Below are 10,903 nucleotides of genomic sequence, written 5' to 3' on the forward strand. Positions count from 1 at the left end.
TCAGGGCTATATGACTATAAACTAAGTTTCAGAGAGCTGCTGCGCGAGCCACGACTCTATCTCGTTGCACGACAGCTTAGCTTTTTCGTCAGAATAGAATAACTCCCCTGCTCAGGCTCTATCTCAGCGCTTCACCGTCTTGCTCGGAACAAGTAACAATGGAGGCTGTTATTAAAAGTTCCAACTCGTCCAATTTACGTCAATAGTTGCAGCCTGATGGCCATGCAGCCTTCAGCATTCGGCTCCGAACTACTAGAACTCGTAGGGGAGAGTAATAGAATGTAATAAATGTTTATTAAGGTACATAAGCTGTATGTAAGTATGTATGATGCCAGATGTATGCCTGATAAGGGTCATTTATAATCTACAACTCATATAAATATATCATAAAGGCACAATAATTTATAATACTTTTCTTTCTTTATTAAATACTAGCTATTCCCGCGCGCTTCGCTTCGCCTTAAAAAGTTTTCCCGTGGGGATTCCGGGATAAAAAGTAGCCTATGTTCTTTCCCAGGGTCTAGACCGTATGTATACCAAATTTCATTCAAATCCGTTCAGTAGTTTTGGCGTGAAAGAGTAACAGACAGACAGACAGACACAGTTACTCTCGCATTTATAATATTAGTTAGGATTAGTTGTGATTATACAGGGTGTTGCAAAAAGGGTATACTAAGCCGAAACCTACATGTGCAGCATGTTATATCTAAGCCCGAAACTGAAATCAGAATTTGAAAATTCGTGAAAAAAAAAAACATTTTCCATAGAAACTTTGTTGGTCACGTGACTTTTACTATGGAAAAAAACATTTATTTTTATAATTATTTGAAAGAAAATGTTATCGTTATGTGTCAGTACTTGTGTAGCTTCGTAACTCTGAGATGGATATTCCTATTCCATTGCTATACTAGAACAAACATTTAGTAATTCAGTTTTCTTCCAAGATTGCCGGAACAATCACACCTCCCACCAAGGTCAAGCTAACACGAGTGGCAGTAACCCCCACCCCCTCCCCCCGCACAGCTAACAGCATTGAACAGAACCGCAGCTTGTAATGTCCAAGTGGAATTGTGACCATTTGTTTAAATCGAATCTAAGGGGGTTACTCTATATTGACGAAAAACGAAGTTTCGAAGCGCTACTGCGCGTATTTCGTTGTATTAAACGTGCCGATTGCACGACAGATTACAAGATTTTCAAACCTCCGTTAACGTTGCGTATCGTTAACTGTCACTGTCAAAAAGCAAATTATTTAGTTCGACTACGTTGGCGCTGTTCTTTTTCCATATGTTTGTGTAGCATCGTACAACGCTAGCGTATTGCCACGTTAGCCTGTGACAGGGGCACAGTTCTCGATCGTTACTTTTTCGTCAGTATATAGTAACTCTCCTGTCACGGAACCCCGCCAGTACGGAACCCTGCGAGTTTCATTACGGCCCGCCGGGGACGCATCTCCAGTCTTATCTCCACAGTCTTTGTGAAAAGCTTTTATTTTATCAGTGTGGAGTTGAAACATTTCGGGACCACTCTTGAGACATATTTTGAGCGCTGCGCCGTGTGTTTCAAGTAATTTTGTAGTCCTCAAGTTTTGCTGTGTATTTTTGCTGGATTCAGCTCAAACTTCATCCTGTATCGAGGTATGGGTGTATAGTGAAGTAAGCTTATAATAGGGATGCCCGATCTGAATGGATCTTTTGGAAGATCGATTCACGGCAATACGATCTACAGATCTTTTGAATCGATTCAATGCTGCCAAAGTTTCACTTGGTTTTCTTCCCCATTGAGCGGCTTAGATAATAGGCTAGATCCAGCGCGTTTATAAACATTTTTTTTAAGTTTTTATAAAAAAATATAGAGTGGCGTGCTTACGCTTAACTACTCTATTTATTTAACGATCTTTCTGAGATCGATACCGAGCCATACGATTTATATCGAAAATATATTTAAAAAGAGATTTTTTTAATGATTAGATCTTTTAACATCGATTAAATCGATTCAAAGCCATACATATAACATACATAAATCTAATTCATAAAATTCCATCACATATCCATACGCAGTTATCTGATCTCATTATTGTCAAGATGCATTGTTAGAAGATATGCCTATTTAATTCAGGCTAGACAAGCAACATTGCACGCACTGTACTACATACACAATACCAACAGAAAGTACCGCTTCTTAGCAGAATTTCCCGTATCGTACCGCGTTTTGTTTCGACTGTTATGAATGGCACGGTTGTTGAAATTTAGTTTGGTTGGAGGCTTTTCAGGAGTTCGTTTTAAGTCCCGTGAGACCGTCTGGGTATTATACACATTTGTGAGTGCATTTCATTTAGTACTGTGGGGCTAGCACCACCGAATATTAGCGACAATCCATATGCGGTGTCGCTGGCCTGTAAAATATTTGTCAGATCCATACAAGTAACGTCAGATTTTACAAGCGGATGACGCTGCTTAAAGATTGTTACTTTTGCTAATATGTTGGTGGGGATACCGCATTGCATAACAGAAGACCAGCGTCTTCTATTAGTCAATGCTTTCGAGTTTACTTCGACTTTGGTGCACTGAAGGGGGCTTGTCGAGTTTAACCCCTAAACAGCCTTGGCTACTCAAATTATTACATTGGGTTTCTCTCTCTCTCTCTATAACTATAATAAAGAACTTAAACGTAGGTAACATAAACAATAAAATATAAACGTTGCCGACTTCTGTTTTTAATAAATATACGAAGTTATCGGCATTGTGTTATCCACTTAATTTCGGTAAACTACCCCCAAAAGTTAGACAATCCTGCCCCCCCCCGCCGCTGCCGCCGCCGCCACCGCCGCCGCCGCCGCCGTCGCTCCACGAGTTATGAAGCTATTAGCAGCCTATGTTCTACAGGTTTACTGCCTGAAGCCTGTAGCTGCTGTCTTATCGAGGGTACCGATAGCAGAGATAACAATTTTATACAAAAAATGCTGTTATACGAGTAAGGTCACGTTCAAGCTTTGGTTGTTCTTACTTTTGAAATATTTTAAACGAAACAGATAGAAGCTTGATTTAGATGTTTTTTATTAGAAAATCTTCACGCTGTTGTTGATTAAGAAACTCATTTTTTACATGGCCAGTAAGTGACCAGTTCCCAAGGTCACTACAGTGACCACTGAGTGTACTTCTTGTGACTCTGTAGCATTATTCTGTTGTCGGTACCGCCAGGTGTCGTGCAGGTGGAATGAATGCAGTGTTGTAGTGGATATGTGGCGGCGACATGCAACCGCCGCCCGCCCCCGCCCGCCCTCGCCTGGGCAGTCTCCAGGCCGCCCAACGCTCTTGTTTGTCGAATTCGTAAGTATATTAGTGGTGTGTTGTGTTTTGAATAATTAGGGCAAGTTTCAATTTGTCGTTTGCATCTAGTATAGGCACGTTTAGCGTCCATAATATATGTATATATAATTATGTGACTTGTAAAGCCAAACTTAGTCTTGAAAACACGGCTACAATAAGGCGCATAGTACAGTTGGCCTGATGTGGCCTGATGAGTTGTACATGTCATGTAGTTGTAGGAGGGCTTCGGTCTAGTTTTCCGTGCTTGACGTTTTGCGTCACATGCAAGTCACATCAGAGCCACCAAAACAAAAACCCGGATTGAACATCTACATCAGTAATCTACACTCTACGATTTTTGAAAAAAATACTCACACTTATCTATTTCACATCTAGATCTAGAATACTTTTACGATCTTAATTTGTGTTCCAGAAACGTTCCAAAAGCACTGATTTTTAACGATGCCCGCAACACGTCACGTACTGAATTCATACGACGCATGTGGCGGTACAAGTCGTTAGTTTAATTATTAAAATGTCTGGACATCGCACGTCATCGTTAAACTGCGTTATGGCGTCGTAAAAATGAAAGTACTTAAACTAGACTTTTGAAAAAAAACTTGGTGTCGGATCAAAAAGTATTTATTATAAACCTAAAATATGCGAAGTAGGTAGTTTAATCGTGCAAAATATGATGTTATATTTGTAATCCTCAACATAGGCCCTTTGCCTTATTTATAATTTCTCTCCTCCAAAGTAGTCTGGAAGAAATTACTCTTACTAATAAGGCCGCGAATGGTATATATATAGCGTCTTTGTTGTGGATTTGAATTTCTGTGTTTGTGTGCAATAGTAGGTATGTATTATCACTATTATCTATCTTATCTATGGGCCTCGATTTACCAAAGAGCTTCACTACGGCCTCAAAGTAACAGTTACTTAAAATGAATAAAACTATTTATGAAGATAAATCTTTGAACATCTGAAACAATTTCGATGAAACACAAGCTGGCCAAAGACAGACAAATACATACATAGATGGAGTTATAATGGATGTAGTAAAAACTATAACGTTTTAATTTCTCGCTGAAACGCTATTTTACAGTCACGTGACATTTTCACAACTACACTCATCATCATCAAACTAAAATAAAAGATAGTAAAAACCTCACATTATGAGGCTTTTAAAATGCCATCGTTTTATTGCTTAGTTATTACTAAATTAATTTATGCTTGCCTTTGAACAGTTTTTAGGTCATCGGTAAATTAAATTGTTAACTTATACGAATTGATATTAATATACGATTCCTTTAAATACTTATAACAAACGTTACTTGCCTGACTGGGCAGCACGCACCCTTTAAATTCGTTTAATATAATTATGTCGTCCACCAATCGATCGCGCGTTTATCTCGAATCGCGATATATAATGCCGTTTACTTACGTAGTCACTTGTGAGAAGCACTGGGATTTGTCTTGTGTCTGTTAGTTGCTTCTATCAACTCATAGATATTTAATCCGTAGATGCTCTAAGCTTTCACGAACATAAAGCTTCCTGAAAGCTAAACACCTTATCCAATCACGCTCAAAATCTAATCAACGCAACAACTAAAGCCCCGAAAATTACCATAAAAACCTTCGCACTCATTTGTCACGTCTATAATGTGGTCGAGCCTGGGCCCGTTTCATAACACTAACAATGAGTTTATTACAATGTTAGGCCGAGCGAGGCCGATGGATCGTTTTCTGCTGAAGTATCGGGCCACTTGCTGCATCGGTCTAGCAGGTGGAGGGCCGTCCAGTAGTTATCAGTAATTTAGAAAAGATTACTTTGCAATCAAATATTGAGTAATCCTAATTGTAAAAATATGTTAACGTAACTTTTACGAATCGGCCCCCCTATCCGTTTCCTTTCACACTCGGTATAATCATATTCGTTCATAATACGCGGCGCACGACACGTCTTATTGATGACGTAGTGACATGCGATCTGCCGCGGGGAGCGTCTTAATTATATACACGAGTCATAATCAATCATCTATAAGGTATAAAGCTCACGAGATTTTGTTGATGTTTCGTTATTTCACCTATTTTTTATTGTTGTGATACATATAACATACTAAATAAATATACATACTACTACATATACATACATAGGTATGCCCACGGCTGTAAGTTATTCCCGAAGTCGTAGTGAGGGGTGACTAGCAATAAGCGAGCCGCCCGCTGTACATTTGTACTCATGTGATAGGTGGCGAGCTGTATCGCCGTTTTTCAATGAGCGCAATGCACTTAGGGTTCACATAAAGAATCTAGATTTGCAGGTTTCCTTGCGATGTTTTCCTTCACCCTAAGAGTACGATGTTGTATTTAAATTCGTTATTTCTAAATAATTTATTGGTGCATGTCAGGAACGATTCGTGGTGGTAATGAGGATGAACAAGCTTCACCACATAACAACACTTTGTCCTTATCGCCATCTTTGTGTATGTTTACCTCTGTCGGCAGACTGTTATTGGATCTGGATTCTTGTATTTTCAATAGTATCCTTGGAAAAACAAACACAGAAGCTACTTCACATTGTATCGCCGCCGCCGCCGCCGCCGCCGCCGCCGTGTTATCAAAACAAACAAGAATATCATCGAGATTTGTAGAAACAATAACAACATCTAATTAGTCCGTTTAATCTTGGGACACAAAAAATTGAGAAGTGCTCAAAAACAGCATTATTATTATTATGAAAATAGTTATATACCTATTTCAATCTGTATAGGGTATTGGATTGCAATTATACTATTCTATTAGGTAATATTGGTGCACATGAAAGAGTCAAAGAAAACCTTCTTATTCATCGTAAAATGAAAACATTATTGACAAAAGTTAACTAAAACTACTCATTCGGAAAAAAGGGCTCTTATAATTTAGGAGAAGAACGGGGGCAATAAAATCCAGATGTTTGTGAATTTTTTAACTAAAATCTACGGATAAGACTATCATAAAGTTTTGTTTTCAGTAAGCTGATAAACTGTATTAACACATAGACTACGTTATCCCGGAGTTCCCACATATGTTTAAGGCGAACCGAAGATGCGGGCAACAGCTAATGCAACATCATAAAGCACATTTGCCACAGAATAGAGTTTATCACCGTGGTTGGCCAGTCTTATCTCAGTCTATGTCAGGCTTTATTTTATTTAATTTTGCAATATTAGGAAAACTTAACTAATTTAATATGTATGTAGGTATCTCTGATAAGCGTCAGTCGCTACCCTCAAAATGTATTTGGCTGTCACATCTCCCTCCACTGTCCCAGCGAAACGTCCGTATGTCAACGCGACTAATTAGTCTCGCGCTATTAGTGAGTTCCTCGCTGCTCGCTACGTAACTGCCACGTGCGCCACTGTCCCTGCCGTTACTTGTGCGGTAGTCGAAACGTCATTTATCTATGGCTATTTTTAGGTTATGTTACGACGGTACATTTTGAATGATACTTTTCTGATAAGTAAATGGATCAATTTACTAAAGCTAAGAGTTAAAGTATTCGCTCTTACATCAAAGAAAGTATACTTACAGTGTAACCCAGACCATAGGGTCACTCAAACTTTCGAAAAAATAAAACCTGCTGCATATAAATTACGACTCTATCTCGTTGAGAGATTATTATAAAGATAATCATTAGTAGTGCAATATTGGGCTTTCTAGATCACTCTCAGTCGCTGCGCTCCTTCGCTCGCTTCGCTCGCCGTGATCGCAATCCGTTTTCTTCGCGCGATCTGAAACGCCTGATCGTCAAATCGCATAGGTTAACATATTAGATTGTACCTTAGTAAAGTTAAGTTAAAAGCACTCTGTATATGAGTAGGATCATTTAGTAAGTCAACGGAAGAGACAATTATTAGATATCGAACGTAAAACCGATTGGGCATTCTGGATCACGGCGAGCGAAGCGAGTGAAGGAGCGAAGCGACTGAGAGTGATCTAGAATGCCCAATATTACACTACTATCATTTATTTTCCAAGCAGCACACTGATAAAAAACAGACATAACAACTTAAAAATTATAATAATAAAAAAACTGTTTAGGTACAGATAAGCATTAATTATAGGAAATAGTAATCCAATTCAGCATTATTTCACAGTTGTTTGCGCAACTGCAACGCTGATTTTCAGTTGGATCCCTTTCAGTAGTTTCATCTCCATTTGACACAAGCGAGGTAGAGTGCCAATATTGCATGTTAAGGTAGAGTTACCCTCGACAACCCAGGTGTCAATGTACGAGACAAAGAATAGTTATATTGTGGTAGTTTTATGTTTCATAACACACAAAACCACTCGCTTATGGCTTACGGAATTTAATTAGTCGTTTGAAACTTTTATGATGGCATTATTTACGGGAATGTTTTCAGTTAGTCGGTATGTTTAAGTATATAAATTTACAGTTGTAGATTGAAATCCATATCGTTTGCTCTGAATTCGTCTATATTTTAAGGTCAATTGAGGCTAAAGATATACAGGGTGCTTCTTTTCAACTAATTTGTATACCTATTTCACAAAACTATTAAGCACACCCATTTTATAGCACAGCAGAGTAATAATACCTAAGTACCAACTAAATAGTATTCAAAATGTCCATAAAAACCAGTCAAGTCAGACAGAAAAAGAGCTTAAAATTCAACAAAGGAATCAATGCACCCAACTTAAACGGGAATACTAAAATTTTTACAATCTTGACTAGAACTGCGGGCCTTTATGCTTTTGCCGTAAATTTAACTTTTACTGCAACACTGATTATTCCGAGTGAAGCCGGCAACTCTTGACATTGGCTGGAAGACGATATATCCAGTTTAAGCTCTCGTCTACTTTGTACATTATTTAATACTAGGTTATTGAGTTAGGTAGGTGATTGTATATGCTAAGCTTAATAATACTTTGTTGAGATATATGGTTGAACGAAATATATGTTACTTATATACTTTTTACAAAAACAATTTACTAAGTTAAGTGCGAGTAGTGTGAGAGTAAACGTACATTGCTGAGTTTGTATGGCAGATCCAAAATACTATAATGTCTATAATACAACATGCCCAGCAATGTAAGTCTACTAAACACTCGCACGAAACTGTGTGTGAATCGTCCTTAATAGGCGCGACCAACTGAAATAAAAACCTTATTAAAACAGTTATTGATACTGGGCCCGCGAGGTGCACTAGGCCTAAACCCTTCCTTCATGGTGGGAGACCGTGGCCCAGCAGTGGGGTCGTGATGAGTTGTGGTTGTGATGATGACATAGGTACCCATAACTAGGTTTTGGGTACCCTGTTTTTGGGTTTCCTACACTCCAGTAGTATTAGGATACAATGTGGGATTGACCAGACAACTCCAGACAAAATATAGTAAAGTTTGATAGTTGATGCTCACATTTATTTTACGTCGGTCATATTTGCGAAATAGCTCGAAATGGACGTCCGATGCAGTAAAATCAAGTGAATACCATTTTTATTATCGACAATACGTACGTACCTATGTACGTCTTTGAAAATGGCTCTTGTGTCTGAGATTTCTATTGATATAGATACTTGAAATATTTCTATTTGTGATTTTAAATTTATGTGCAAAATACAGACATTAAATTTGAAAATAAATTAGGAAATACATACACCTAATTTCAATTATGACGAGGCACTAATATAACGCCCAGTTAATACACAAAATAACTTTAATGTCGACCTTAAATTGGTATCTGTCACTTTCTGTTTGAATACAGTCATAGCAAGTACCTAACAGCATGAAATAGTAAAATAGTTGAGCTCTTCCTGAAGGCTACAGCGATAGACATCAGTTAATATCTTCATATTTTGTCTGTGTCAGGTCGATCTTGGTTTAGTGTTCGTTAGAAACGTACGTATTTAACGTAAAGAATACCTTCTTCGTTGCATGGATATTTTTGGCAAATCAAAATCTGAGGACGCGAAGAAGACTAGTTTATTAATAAGCATGTAATGTGAAAAAGTATATTTTTTTTGTATTGATAACGTTGCTGTCTTGGAAAATAATATGTATTGTGTTTTAGCCCCGAGGCTTATCAGATATTCTCTCAATAGCATCTCAGCGTTTGAAGTGATATATCGCAGCATTTCGTAAGAGCAGAGTGGCGCAGTGGAAGCGTGCTGGGCCCATAACCCAGAGGTCCGTGGATCGAAACCACGCTCTGCTAGAATCTCTTTTGTTAAAAGCCAAGCTTTTCTATTAAACAAACCGTCATTCATATTTTTTTCTACACATTTGTTTGTATTTTTTCGTTTTACTGGTTACTTCTTACACACCTACGTATCAATATACCGATGTAAATTCTTTAATTATTCCCAGTGACATGCGCTGGTATATTTCCCTGCAGTTTACGAATCAATGCCATTACACCCGTAAATAATAGAAACTAAACCGTAGCGTATTTAGCAAAACGTCGTGTAAAACGCGATGAATATTTCACGTGTGTGAGAGAACGAGCACGTGGCCCGGTACGGCGATACACGGCACATGGCACATGTCACAACGTCAGAAAACTAAATACGAGGTACCTGAGTTCAAAATACTGAAACCTAAATTACCCTAAACACACAATCATACTAAGCTAAAGCGTTGAAAGCGAGCTGCGAGCCGCCGGACTTAGCTGGAGTGAGGCCGAAGATAGGCGGAAGTGGCGGACGTTAGTGCAGACCCTCTGTACCTCTGGGGTGCCATAGGCCTACAACAACAACAGCATACTAAGTACCTACCTATAATAACTTTAGTAGTTACAAGTATCTATCGTATTCATTAGAATCTACTACGTTATATTACAGACAAATTATTATTTTTACTACAGCTTTTTGCAAAAGTATAGTAACCTAAGACTATCAACATTACTTTTGTTACGCTCAAATAGTACCCATATTTATATATCTTTCAGCTTCACGAAATATATGTAGTATTGCAGGGTAAAGGTAAAACCAATGCCTAGTTTCCGCTTTCCGGGTGTTTTGCAGAATAAGGTTTTTTGGTTATCGACATTATGGCAATGTAACCGGTGGACAGCCCTCGTGGTGGAGGACAAAATTACCTCAAATTGCCGGCTGTCACACGTTGATTTGCGAAATTAGACAGAGACACAACATTTATTCCTTTATCCCTCTCTAATTAAATGTTTATCAAATTGCTGTTAGCGTTCGTCAAAATACTTTGATCTAAAGCTGTTTTATGTTTTAATTATACCTACGTTGTAGCAACCAAAATTTTCAGTATGAAAAAGTATTAGGTACCTAAATCTAAAATAAATAAATACTATAATAATAATACGCCAAAACTGCTGTACCACAGATAAGTAGTTAATAGAATAAATCTGTATCTAAGTAATCGAAACCGAATAATTTATTCCATAAATAGATTCCAGTACCTAAATGGCCACAATAATTATGAATTATAATTTGGAACCTCTTGTAAGTTTGTACAACAGGTACATCATATAACAACATTTAGGTAATTAAAACCATATCTGCATTCAGACACCTCCCGTCTCAAGTTTAGAAATGTACCTGCAGTTACACCCAACAGTTATGAAG

At 38.0% G+C, this 10,903-nt stretch overlaps 1 non-coding gene across 1 annotated transcript; it reads left to right on the forward strand.

The window, feature by feature from the left end:
• The first annotated feature begins 9,450 nt into the window (after positions 1-9,450).
• On the forward strand, positions 9,451-9,522 carry Trnam-cau. Its single transcript has one exon. It is a non-coding gene; the product is annotated as a tRNA-Met (tRNA).
• Positions 9,523-10,903: the final 1,381 nt, after the last annotated feature.

Source organism: Plutella xylostella, chromosome 19 (assembly GCF_932276165.1).
Source record: "Plutella xylostella chromosome 19, ilPluXylo3.1, whole genome shotgun sequence".
NCBI lineage: Eukaryota > Metazoa > Arthropoda > Insecta > Lepidoptera > Plutellidae > Plutella > Plutella xylostella.